Here is a 13,242-nt window from a genome sequence, read left to right as displayed (position 1 = left end):
AAAAACTAAAATCACCCAAATATCAAACGTTACTTCTCATCAAAACCACAGAAAAGCGAAACAAAATTCTAATAGAATCACGACAATGTCTCGGATACAAAATTCATCATTATAAAATTAAAAAAAATTAATAAAAGTTTGAAAAACACAGCCCAAAAAAATGTTATGAAACTGAAAATAAAGAATATACCGAATTTATAAATAACAATAAAAACTATGAAATTGAAAATAAAGAATATACAAAATTTATAAATAACAATAGCATATTAAAATCTGCAGTTTAAATTTAATTCTGAAATTCTGAATTGATCTTAGCCATGTGGAGCAAATCCTGTTTCATATCCACCGGTTTGTTCTGCATAACCAGCGTTGCTGCCATTTGACTGTCCATTGTCAACTTGAGGTGCCCCATACTGACTTATCCCACCACCCCTACTCCCACTCCCTCCGCCTCCATATCCAACAGAACTATCTGTGCTTCCATAAACTATGAGGTGCCCCATACTGACTTATCCCACCACCCCTACTCCCACTCCCTCCGCCTCCATATCCAACAGAACTATCTGTGCTTCCATAAACTATGGGTGTAGGAACCCCATAGTTAATGGGGAATCCAACATAACTGCCACTCCCACTCCCACTGCCACTGCCTCCATATCCAGCAGAGCTATCTGTGCTTCCATAAACCATGGTTGTAGGGACCCCATAGCTAATGGGAACTCCAACATAGCTACGATTATTGTTCATAAAAGTAGTGTTATCATAATTACCTCCATTGAATGCAGGTCCATATCCTGCACCACTTCCATAGTTAGGAGTATTGTACCCACTGGCTCCATACGAAGAGTAACCATAACCACTGTTCACTGGAGGAACAAGAGTTGAATTGAAGCCGTGGGCATTGCTGGCACCGAAATTACGTTCTCTACCATTAGGGAACACCTTGGGAATTGCTTGTTTGACTTCTACCATCTTTCCATTGAGCTGATGAAAAGGATTTTGTAGAACTAAAGCCACAGCATTTTCTGAGTCATAGATGATGAAGCCAAACCCTCTAGATGCTTGAGTTATGGGATCAAACATTACAGCTGCATGGATAATTGTGCCAAACTGTTGAAAAGAATTTCTCATGTCATTCTCAGTGACAGTAGGTGCTAAGCCACCCACAAATATTTTCTTTGTCCCGCTTTGGCCACGACTACCATTACCAACTGTATTGCTCCTATGCTGCTCATCTCTGGAAATTGCTTTTTTAACCTCCACCTATGTTTTTGATAAAAAACAAAAAATGTGAACAAAGTCATCATTTGTAAAACACCTTCAAACTGATCAAGAGAACAAAACAGGAAGGCAAGTTACCATTCGGCCATCAATGTTGTGCTTTTCTAAGAGAACCCTGTCTGCCACAGCTGGATCTGCAAAAACAATAAAGCCAAATCCCCGCAGCCTGCCTGTGATCCTGTCCTTCTTAATCTCTACTTCCAGGACATCTCCAAAGTTGCTGAAATAATCTTTCAATCGTTCCTCTGTTGTGTCCGATGATATCCCACCAATGAAGAGCTTCCCCTGCTCTGAATCCATTTTAAAGCACTGCCTACACACAATCCATCTCATGAAAACATAAAATCTGAATTATACAAAAACACATACGCAAATAATCGCAGTAAGAGAGTAATAGAGAAAGCGACTCACCGACCGTATTAAACATACAAATACAGAACTGTTGTAAAAAATCCAACTTGTGAGCTAATTCCCAAGTAATAGTGCAGGGACAACCCTAAAATCTGATTCGAGGCGCGGACTGTGGAGGATTGTCCGATGCTTGAACAACTTTTTAGTCAATAGGGTGCGCCTATATATAAAGAGCGTGGCCACATGATAAGATGTCAGCGACGTGCCCATTAAAAAGTTTCTGGTCGGTTAAATAAGGAAGTTTTAAATTTTGAAGGTAGAGTGCTTGTTGACAGTAACTAAGGTTTGGAATTAGTTAAAAGTGGTAAATTGAATTTTTTTGGGAAAATTTTAATATGGAAAATTATATATAGATTGTTGAGTAGTTTATTTTCAGAATTAGCCAACCTGGTTAATTGAATTATTATTTTTTTTAATAAATTTAATAAAATTATTTATAGATTGGTGAGTAATTTTTAAAAGGTGGGTAGTTAAAATTTTCATTTGAAATTTAAATTAAAAAAAATAAAAAATACAATGCCAAAATGTTTTGAGTAAAAAATTCAACTTCCTATAAAGGATTTGTTTCACTGGTTCACTTATTCTAATTATTTTTTGCTAATTAAAAATAGTTACTTTTAAAATAGAATACATGTAGTTATTCTTAAAATAGAATACATGTTTGGAATATTATAATAAAAAATATGTTTTTTTTTAATGGAAACTATAAGGGTTTAGGTTTATATTATTATTTTGATATTATTTTTTCATAATTAAATATAAATGAGTTTGAGTTCAGGTTTGTAGGTGAGTTGGTTAAACTATTTTTCTTTAAATTAATTAATTTATTTTTTTATCTATAGTTTAATTTTTTTATGTTGTGTTTTTTTGTTAATATTATATAAAGTTGAGAAAAAATTTGTTAGAATTGTGAATTTAAATTGTGCAGTCTCCATCATCTTGTTCTGCAATTTTTTTTAGAATGTTGAATCTATTTATGTATTCAAAAACTCAATTTAAACAATGAAAATCACAATTAATTGTGTCACTAGATTACTAAAAAAAAAAACCTGAACATAAAACAAAATAATTAGATGAACTCCTTTAAATACTTCACAATCCCAAAAGTTATATAACCCAAATCCAATTGAACACCTGCAGTCTTGTTTTTTCATGTCATATATGCTTTATATACTATATAAATAAAGTATTTATAGATCGTTTAAGAATTAGCTAAAAGTAGCAAATTAGTTAATTTTTATTAAAAAGAAAAATTTAATATAATAGATATATATAGATTGTTGAGTAATTTATTTTCGAAATTAGCAAAAAAAAAATGGCTAGGTTAAAATTATAATTTATATATTGGTGAGTAATTAATTAATATATTGACCAATGTAAATATATCTATTAGTAAATAGACATACCAAGTCAATCAATATCATGGTTTTGTGGTAACCGATGTTTACAATATGGTTCAATAGATGAAACTTGATATGTCGACATTCCAACATCCAGTCTTCAAAAGTCAATAACCGCTGTGATTTGATTGGAAATTCCTTATTATTCAATGGTCGTGTTAGGATTTATCAGTATCAAGTATTTATGTAGTATCATGCACATCACAACATCTTGAAATACAATAGCCCCAACACCCATTAATAGGAAATACATATCATAAATTAATCTCGTTAACTCAAATATGTTTGTGATCTATTTATATCGAGGTAAAAACTTTCTAGTTGATATCTCGATCTCTGGAGGCCTAATAATTGAATGATCTATACCTTGATATCCAACTCTCTATCTCTTGTCCTTTTAAAATTGGGCACCTCTTTCACCTAGATCTAACTCATAGTTGTTATGCAACCAACTCACAAAATAGAAGAAAAGATAGATCAACGACTAAAAACTTATCCTCTTCGAGGGGGAAACCTCCTTTACATTACATAAATGAACAATTCTAATATGATCCAAATGATAAGACCTCCTTGGTATATATAGGAGTCTAAGGGGTCACAATATAATCAAAGCCTACATAACAATAATAATGTAAGGGCACAACAATAACAATAGTGGGATTCTATGGGGCACAACAATAACAAACATGGGGGATACATGGGCATAACAATAACAATAGGGGGCTATACTAAAACTAACAATAAGGGGAATACACTAGTATTATAGGGACCTATCATGCCCCTCTCCTTCAAAAAAGTGTTGTCCTCAATGCTTGAGTAGTTCCAGATGTTTCTGTATCAAAATTCTCATCCTCACATGTGGACCTTTAGTGGGTAAGTTCTTCCACTTAATGAGATACTCTGAAATTAATCGATTTCATAGCCATCAGGTTCTTGTTTCCGTGACTGCTCAAATTCAAAGATGATTTTTCCCTCTTCGTCAAGTTTTGGCAACACTGTTTCAACTAGGATATTGACATTGATAACCTTCTTGAAGCATGAAACATGGAAAACTGGTTGTACTCAAGAAGATGCAAGCAACTCCAATTTGTATTCCATAGTACTAATCTTTTGCAACACCTTGTAGGGACCATAATACTTGGGTGATAATTTATTATCCTTCTTAGCTTGCTTGAGGGACATTTGTTTGTATGATTGTAACTGTAAAAATACCCATTTTCCTACATGAAAACTTCTTTCACCTTGATGTTGATTTGCTTGTTGTTTCATTTGATTAGGTGCCAGAGTGAGGTTATCCTTTAAGAGTTGCATAACTTGTTGTTGATGCTCAATGTGATCTTCTAATGCTTGAACCTTATAATTTTCTCTTAAAGATGATAAGATGGATGTTGGATGATATCCATAAAGTGCCATAAATGGGGTCATTTTTGTTGCAGTATAGAAAGAAGTGTTATACCACCATTCATCTAGAGGTAACCACTTGACCCATTGTGTTTGTTTATCGGATACAAAGCAATGAAGATATCCTTCCAAACATTTGTTCACTATCTCAGTTTTCTCGTTAGATAGAGGATGATAAGATGAGAAATGAGATAATTTAGTACCAAGAGAAGAAAATAATTTCGTCCAAAAATTTCCAGTGAAAATGGGATCTTTGTCACATACAATAACCTTCAGGTTTCCATGTAGCTTTTGTATTATTTCCATAAATGCGGTAGCAACTGTACTGGATTTAAAAGGATGAGATAATGCACAAAAGTGTGCATACTTGTTAATTATATCACCTACCACCATGATCACACTCTTTCCTTCAGACTTTTGTAAACCTGTGATAAAATCCATTGAGACCTCCTCCCAATGTTGACTTGGAATAGCTAGAGGTTGTAACAAACATGGGGTCTTAATTCCCTCAACTCTAGTTTGTTGGAAAACCAAACATTTTGCCACAAAATTTTGAATATCAAATTTAAGGCCATCCAAAAAAAATTCCATCTTGACTATGTTGTAAGTTTTTAAAATCCTGAGTGCCCTCCTAAGGGGGAGGTGTGCAATTCCAAAAGAATACTTTTTTTGAGTTGGGAATTCTTACAAATATATAAGCAATATTTGTACCATAATGAGTCATATTTCTAGCTAAATGTCTCAGATGTACTGGGATCTTACTACAAATTTTGAATGAGTGTCCACACCTCTTCATCATTCTTCCATTCATCCCTTGCATGCACTATTGCCAAAATTTCATTTTCATAAATAAGTTTGTGTAAATAATTTCCTTTTATTGGACAACTTTCAAAAGCAATGGGTCTTCCTTCTTGCATTAATACAACACCAATTCCATTTCCTGAGGCATCACATTCCACAATAAAGGTTTTTGTGAATTCTGACGTTGCTAAGACCGATGCTTGGCCTTCTGGAGTCAAAGAAAATTCATCTTTCTTCAGTAATGTTGTTAGAGGTGCTGCTATTCTCCAATAATTCTTAACAAAATTACGATAATACCCTATCAACCCGAGAAATCCATGAAGATTCTTTATGGTTGTGGGGGTTTTCCATTCCTTAATGGATTTAATTGTGTTAGGTTCTACCTTAACACCCTTATGAGATACAATATGACCCAAATATTACGCCTCATGTACTCCAAAGAAACATTTGGATTTTTTTTTCCATATAATTATTTCTCCTCCAATAGTTTGAGCACCCTGTCAACATGTTGAACATGATCCTTCCAAGACTTGTTGTAGATTAGTATATCATCAAAAAATACTAACACAAATTTTCTAAGGAAGGGTTTGAAAATGGAATTCATCAAACCTTGAAATGTGGAAGGTGCATTAGTAATGCCAAAAAGCATGACCAAAAATTCATAATGACCCTCATGAGTTTTGAATGTTGTTTTGGAATGTCCTCAATATTCGTTCTAATTTGTTGATATCCTGAACGAAGATCCAACTTTGTGAAGTAAATTTATCCATGTAATTCATCCAAAAATTCATCAATGACAGGAATGTGAAATTTATCTTTAATAGTGATCTTGTTGAGCTCCCTATAATCCAGACACATACGCCATGATCCATCCTTCTTGTGCACCAATACTACTGGAGTAGAGAAATAACTTTGATTGGGTTGAATTATACCTGCTTCTAGCATTTCTGCAACCATACATTCAATTTCTCTCTTTTGGGCATAGGGATAACTATAAGGTATCATGTTTGGAGGAACACTTCCTGGAATCAAATGAATAACATGATCATGATAATGAATAGGTGGGAGGCCTTTGGGAGTATCAAATACCTTGAAATGATTGTCCAAGACTTTTGGAGATTTGGAGTAATGGATGATTTCGATGTTTGAATCTCCAGTGTGCATAATTGTTCAATTACACCCCATTTTTTTTCTTCATAATATTTTTCATTCCATTAGAGTTGATTATATTTCCTTGTTTCCATATGATACCCCTTAATTCAACTTCCTTTCCTTCCCAAAAAAAATTCAAGAAAAGTTCTTGAAAATTAAAATTTATCATCCCCAAATATTGTAACCATTGGACTCCTTATACAACATCAACACCACCCATTGGAACGGAAAGATTGGGCTATTTGATACATATTCCCCCATGGTTAGCTTGATATTATGGCACTTTTCAGAGCAATTTATAGTTCCTCCATTTGCAAGCATCATTTGACACTCTGGTGTTGGATATAGGAAGCAATACAATTCATTGCCTATCTTACAATGAATAAAATTATGGATACTACCCAAATCAATCAACACTATTACCATTTTCTTTTTGATATATCCTTTTATCTTGAGAGTTTGAGGAGTAGTAATTCCTGCCAATGCATTACAAGATATGGTCAGATTCATTTCTTCTTTTTTTGGGGTTGGTTCCTAGTATATATGCCTCTCCTTTTATGTTTCTTGTTTCTTTTCTTCCTCCTCTTCACAATCTATGTAGAATAATTTCTTCTCAGCACACTTATGACCTTTAGTGCATTTTCTACCAAAACTGTAACAAATCCCTTTTTCTCTTTTCTCCTCCAATTTGTGTGGTGTCAACCTTGTAGGTTGTGGAGGGTTAGGAGAAGCAACACTTCCATATTTGTAGTTGTGAGTGGTAGACTTCCATGTTTCCATAATATTTCTTTCAACTTTTCTTGCCACCCTGAATGCCTTCTCCAATGAATCATGTTCCCAAAGGCAAACCTCATGTTGAATGTTATCATTCAATGTCCCTATGAAGACATCAATCATATGCTCCTTTGGAATATCAGTTACCCTGATATTCAATTTTTATAAGTCCTCAATGTGCTCCATCGTTGAACCATTTTGTTTGAGATTTATCAATTCTCTAAAGAATGTGTTTCCCATTGTATCCTCATAATGTTCTATCATTTCCTCTATTAAAATTGACCAAGTGACAAGTGGTTTATGAGAATAAAGCCATTGATACCATACAAATAATTTGGTTCTAAATATAAAGTTGTAGTGTGTACCTTCTGTGTGTGTTGCACATCATGAAGATCAAAATATTGCTCCATCTCTAGTATCCATGTTACCAAATCCTTGCCATGAACTTCCTCATATCGATATTTGGAATGTGGTGGGTCTTAAACCCGACACTCGAGTCTCTAAAATCATAATTCATATTCCTTTTGTCCTCATCAATATTTTCATGGATTATATTGTCACCATTGGGAAGACTTTCTTGCAGCAACTTTGTCAATCCTTCCATCTTGACATTCATCATTGCTTCGACGTCTACTTTTAAACCATCCTTCAAATCTTCCATGTAAGATTTTAAACCATCCTTCAAAACTTCCATGCCCCTTTTTAAGCCATCCATGTCACCTTTTAGTTCATCTTTGGTTTCTCTTTGTGAGATTGAAATTTGTTGCAGTTGATCGCGTAATTTTGATATATCATGTTGCAAATATTCCTGTTCATGAGTCATAGTATATTTCTCTGATAGCTTAATGGATGTAAAATTATTTTGTTTCAGAGGCATTTTAGAACCAAATACCGATATCTATGCTTCAATATTCCCTTTGAATCACTTCAAACTTATTTTTCAAACAAAAGCTATGCAAAATTTTAAAAAATACATTCTTTTTTCTTTCTTTTTAGGATCTCGATATTGAATTTGTTGTATCTCTGTAATTTTTGATCTCCAAGTTTTTTAATTCCATCCTATGGTAACCTTATGAGTCTTCTTTCCACTACCACGAGTCAGACCAAGATTGGATTCTTCAAGATACATTCATGCCAAATATCCCACAATGACCTAATTATGTAATATTTTAATAGAGCGAACTTGTACGGAATTCCATGTGGCATTGTTTCAAACTTCAGCTCTGAAAATTGATACATGAGATGCTACAGTCTGTTTTGTTTATGTAACTCTTTACAAAATTCTAATCCGATGCTTGAAGCAAAATTTATGACGATTTTCCCTCGGTCACCTGTTTGAGACTGAATTCTAGAGCATGAAGAAACCCTAACTTCTTTAGACCATATATCTAAAAATATAGTGAACCAAGTTTTGAAATTTTGGAAAGCAGTTCACCAATATTTCAGCTCCATGTGGTCACAATTTCAGCTTCTAAGGATCGGTATAAAAAAGTTATAGTGAAAATTCCATGATGGCCTATTTGAAGCAGCAAAGCCCTAGAATCGAAAGCTTTGATACCAAATGTTATGCAACCAGCTCACAAAATAGAAGAAAAGATAGATTAACGACTTAAAAATTATCCTCTTTGAGGGGGAAACCTTCATTACATTACATAAATGAAAAATTCTTGGATGATTCAACTGATAATACCTCCTTGGTATATATAGGAGTCTAAGGGGTCACAATATAATCAGAGCCTACATAACAATAATAATGTAAGGGCATCATAATAACAATAATGGGATTCTATGGGGTCAAATATAAAACAACATGGGGGATATATGGGCACAACAATAAAAATAGGGGGATACACTAACAATAACAATAAGGGCAATATACTAGTATTATAAGGACCTAACAATAGCTCTCCATCGACCCATGTGACTAAGGACTAAGGCTAAATTTCTAATCCTCAATTTTTCAAAATTTTTAAAACCATGTGATCAATCCCCAAAATTATCCAAGGAAAAGTAGGCTTATAGAGGGGGTTTCTCATCCTTTTGTAAGGGTTGAAAAGGGATTTGAAAAGGAAATGGTATATATAAAGAAGCATGAGATTGAAAAATTCTTCACTAACCATGAAGATGCCCAAAATTATCCTTCTCACGATCTCGTATCAAGTGTTTATTTGAGGATTCAAAGAGGCCATTGTTCAAATCTTACCCCATTTGAATCCTTCATGCATTTTCATCCCAACCAGGTCAAGAGTTCTTTATTGAACTCTATAACACTTTGCCTTAGATGTTACAAGAAGGCTCCTTCCCTTGAGCATGCACCTTGCTATCAAGGTTTTGAATCTTACATCTAAATATGTACCTTAAAAAAACCTTATAATATTTGTAGTATACTTGGGGTTTCTCTTTCCTTACCAATAAAGGCCTAGCTTCCTGATTAACACTCACTAAGAGCTTTTCATAACCAACCAACCATCCTAGCCCTCCAAGAGACTAAGGTGGTTAACCTTCCTTGTATACTTATTCATAAATTATTATATAATAAAGACCTAAAACAATCAAGAACATTAACAATAACGAAGACTAAAGTCTGACAGTCTTATTCTCCTAAAAACATATCATTAGGGCACATGAAGATCCAAAAGTAGGCATATGAATGTTATACATCCATTGCAACCAGACTTACCCTTTCATATTATAAGTAAACATCCCAAATACCATATTGTCCATTTAGGATACAAGCACATAAGTATACACATTTCATCTATTGGACATAATCATTCAATATTTTTGACCATGTAAATAATAAAATTGTAAATATTCAAGAAGATGAAGATGAATTGAATCTCATATAGTGAACCAATGAGTAATATGAGTTTAAATTTTATTAATATATAATGGAAAATAAATCACTTGGGAGTTACCTCTGACATGGTATCAAAACTAGTCGAACTCCTATCCCACTCAAAAACATCCCTAGTCTCTAGCCTATCAAGTTTTCCATTATGGTATGTTAGCTTTGCCCATGAGGTAGAAAAAGCCCCTTGTCAAATCCATTGCAGCATATAGTTCTAATTTTGTAAATACATTTCATTTCTTCCTATGCCAATTTATCTATAGTTTTTTCATTGTCCCTCATCTTTGAAATTTTGAGTAGGCGACATTTAAAACCCTAGGCTCACTCTCCTATGTATCCATCTACTGGTTTGATTTGGTAGTTGTCTCAAGGGTTCAATTCGTTAATCTACACATTCAAACCATGGTTGTTAATCCATCCCTCGTAATATTTTTTCCTTCATTCACATCCTACATTTCTCATGTAGAGAAACCCTCTATCCCTTCTCATGAATATGTAATCATGGGCCAACCTAAAAATGAATCCATCAGTAGAATCATGCCCCCAAATGATGGTAATGGATGAAAAGTTCAATTCCATGATAGTTGTCAGGTGTTTATTCCCTTGGAAAGGAATTTCTCATCATTTTTGGTAATAAGAGTAGAGACAAGGTTGATATTTTGGTTGACATGGCCCAAGCCATTTTATTTCTAGCCCATTTTTTCAAGCATTGGCATAGAACAATAATGTTATTTGAAATTGTTAAAAATAACAACAAGAAATTCCAATTTAGTCTGTTCTTAAATTAAAATTGTAATTCTATTCTCATAGCAACTAGTAATAGTTAATTAAGTTAAATTGATTTAATTGACTTAGGAATTTCGAGTTGGAAGTCTATATAGAGTCATGTAGAGTGATCCCTAAATTTTAGGGGCCCAGGTTGAGTTCTTTGGAGTTGTAATTAGATAAATCAGTCTAACTGAGTTATAGTCAGTTAAACTAGTTCTAACTATTGGATGAACTAGTAGAGGTCTAGTAGTGGATTAGTGCACCAGTGCATCAACTAGTACCACACTAGTTAACTGAAGATTCACTGACAAATAACTCATGCATGTCAGTCCAGAGGAAGACCCAGTTGAGAGTAGAGTGCAGGGATAGTTACTATCAGTTGTATAATTTTTCAAGTTGTACAGATGGTGAATGTAATCAGTTGAGGACCTAAGTTTGGATTGCACAGTTATGAAGGATTTCCCAACTAAATATGGGTTGATTCTATGAGGAATTGTGCAAGGAAGTAGGGGCTTGGAAGGAAACGAAATTGGCTAAGTGTTGGCTAGAGCGGGCTTGTGAGGTAGAGAGTTAGATCATACTTGTGGAGGGATTGTTCTAGTGTGAACAAACATTTTATTTTCATCTCAGATATTTTGGTTAATGCAATATAGATAGTCGGGGTTTTGAGTAGTTTCTTTCCCTAGATAAATATTGCGTTATGTGCGATTGATATTCTTCCTCTTTCTGATTATTGTTTTCATCAATCCTTATTGGTTTCCGTTGTAAAGAGTAGAGTAAATTATTGTCTTATGTTTTAGTATATCACATGAGTTGTTGAATATAAAGAAAAAAATCTACATCGTATCATAGCTAAAGACAATATAGAAGAGGATATTTTGAGTTTGTTGTGTAGGTGAAAATCCAATTTGTAGTTCATACTTCAGATCAACAATATGTTTTTCTACGGGTTGCGACTTGAGTATGCCTTGGAAGGCATCTCGAATTACATAACATGGGAGGACAGGATGGAAGCAGTGTTGGAAGACATTGGCCTCAAGGAATTCATTGATCAAGACATTCCTAAGCCTCCAGCATCGTATGGTAAAGATCTGGTTGAGTGGAGAAAGTGTGTGGAAAAGACGAGGTAGATTATCCTTGAGGGAGTTCGATACCACATTGTCTCGAGTCTCCATGAAAAGGAAACTCCATACTCAATGTGGAAGGCATTGATAGACCTATTTCAGAATGGCAGTGACCATAGGAAGTTGGCACTGAAGGAAAAACTCAGAAAGATCAAGATGGAGAAGGGTGACTCAATTATGAAATACTTGACCAAGTTCACTCATTGTCATGATGAGTTTGGAAGTGTTGGGATTGCTATTTTCGAGGATGATATGGTGAGCCTAGATCTTCTAGGACTCCCAAAGTGTTGGCACAGTTATTAGGACTCTTTTATAATCTGAACTCGGATAATCCACAGATTTCATTCTTTCTTTGTCGACGTTTCAGATTATAAAAAACCAAACCACAGAAATCTGTAATCTATTAGGACTCTATCAGTGGGAGGAAGAAGCTTCCAAATTGGGAACGATTGTGGTCAAATTTTGTACAGGAAGAGATTCAGAGGAGCACCAGAGACGGATCCTCATCAAAGACTGATAATGAGGAAAATTGTGCCTTGGAAGGTAAGGAAAAGAAATGGAAGGGGAAGGCATCCCATTCCAAACCTGATTCTTGTCATGGAGGAAAGAAGAGGACATGTTGAAAGTCAAATGCTTTCATTATCATGAGCTGGGAAATTTTGCTACAAATTTGCCACTCAAGAAGTCCAAGAAGAAGTCCTTAGGAGGAGCGACAGTTGAGGCTCTCATCTCACAATTCGAATTGGACTTTACCCTCATCACATGCATAGTGTCATCAATGATTGGTAGTGCATGGTACCTAGAAAGTGGAGCTTCTTTCCACATGACTAGTAACAAGGAGCTCTTTAGTGACTTGGAGGAGAAGGATCCCTATATGAATATTGAGATGGGTGATGATGGGAGGTATAGTGCTACCGGGTTTGTACAATTACCTTTCAGAGGGAGTCGGGTTCTCCCCTCACTTTGCGAGATGTTATGTATGTTCTTGGTTTGAAGAAGAACTTGGTATCTTTTTTCCATGTATATTCCTAATTCTAAGGAATGTGAGGGTAGCACTGAAGAATGGAAAGATGAAGAATATCCTCCATGCCAGCATTTCAAAAGCACAGATGATCATAGTGAGGATAACATTCCTCATAATGATGATGAAAATGCTTATACAAATGATGATCCAATGATGGAGATGTTGCTAGGAAATATTGTATCGAGGAGTAGGAGTAGACTTTTTCATATCAATCCAAGACGTTCTAGTTATACAAGGGTAGAGCAGAATATCTGA

The 13,242-nt window shown here is 34.6% G+C and overlaps 1 pseudogene; it reads right to left on the bottom strand.

Annotated features, from left to right (window-relative positions):
• Positions 1-468: 468 nt before the first annotated feature.
• Positions 469-1,581, bottom strand: LOC149220517 (heterogeneous nuclear ribonucleoprotein 1 pseudogene; annotated as a pseudogene).
• Positions 1,582-13,242: the final 11,661 nt, after the last annotated feature.

The sequence above is a fragment of the Pinus tabuliformis genome, chromosome Q, assembly GCF_031772625.1.
Source record: "Pinus tabuliformis cultivar Carrire ecotype Pingquan chromosome Q, CPIR1, whole genome shotgun sequence".
NCBI classification, from domain to species: domain Eukaryota; kingdom Viridiplantae; phylum Streptophyta; class Pinopsida; order Pinales; family Pinaceae; genus Pinus; species Pinus tabuliformis.
Note: the sequence above shows the minus strand (reverse complement) of the source record. Positions and strands in the feature narration are given on the sequence as shown.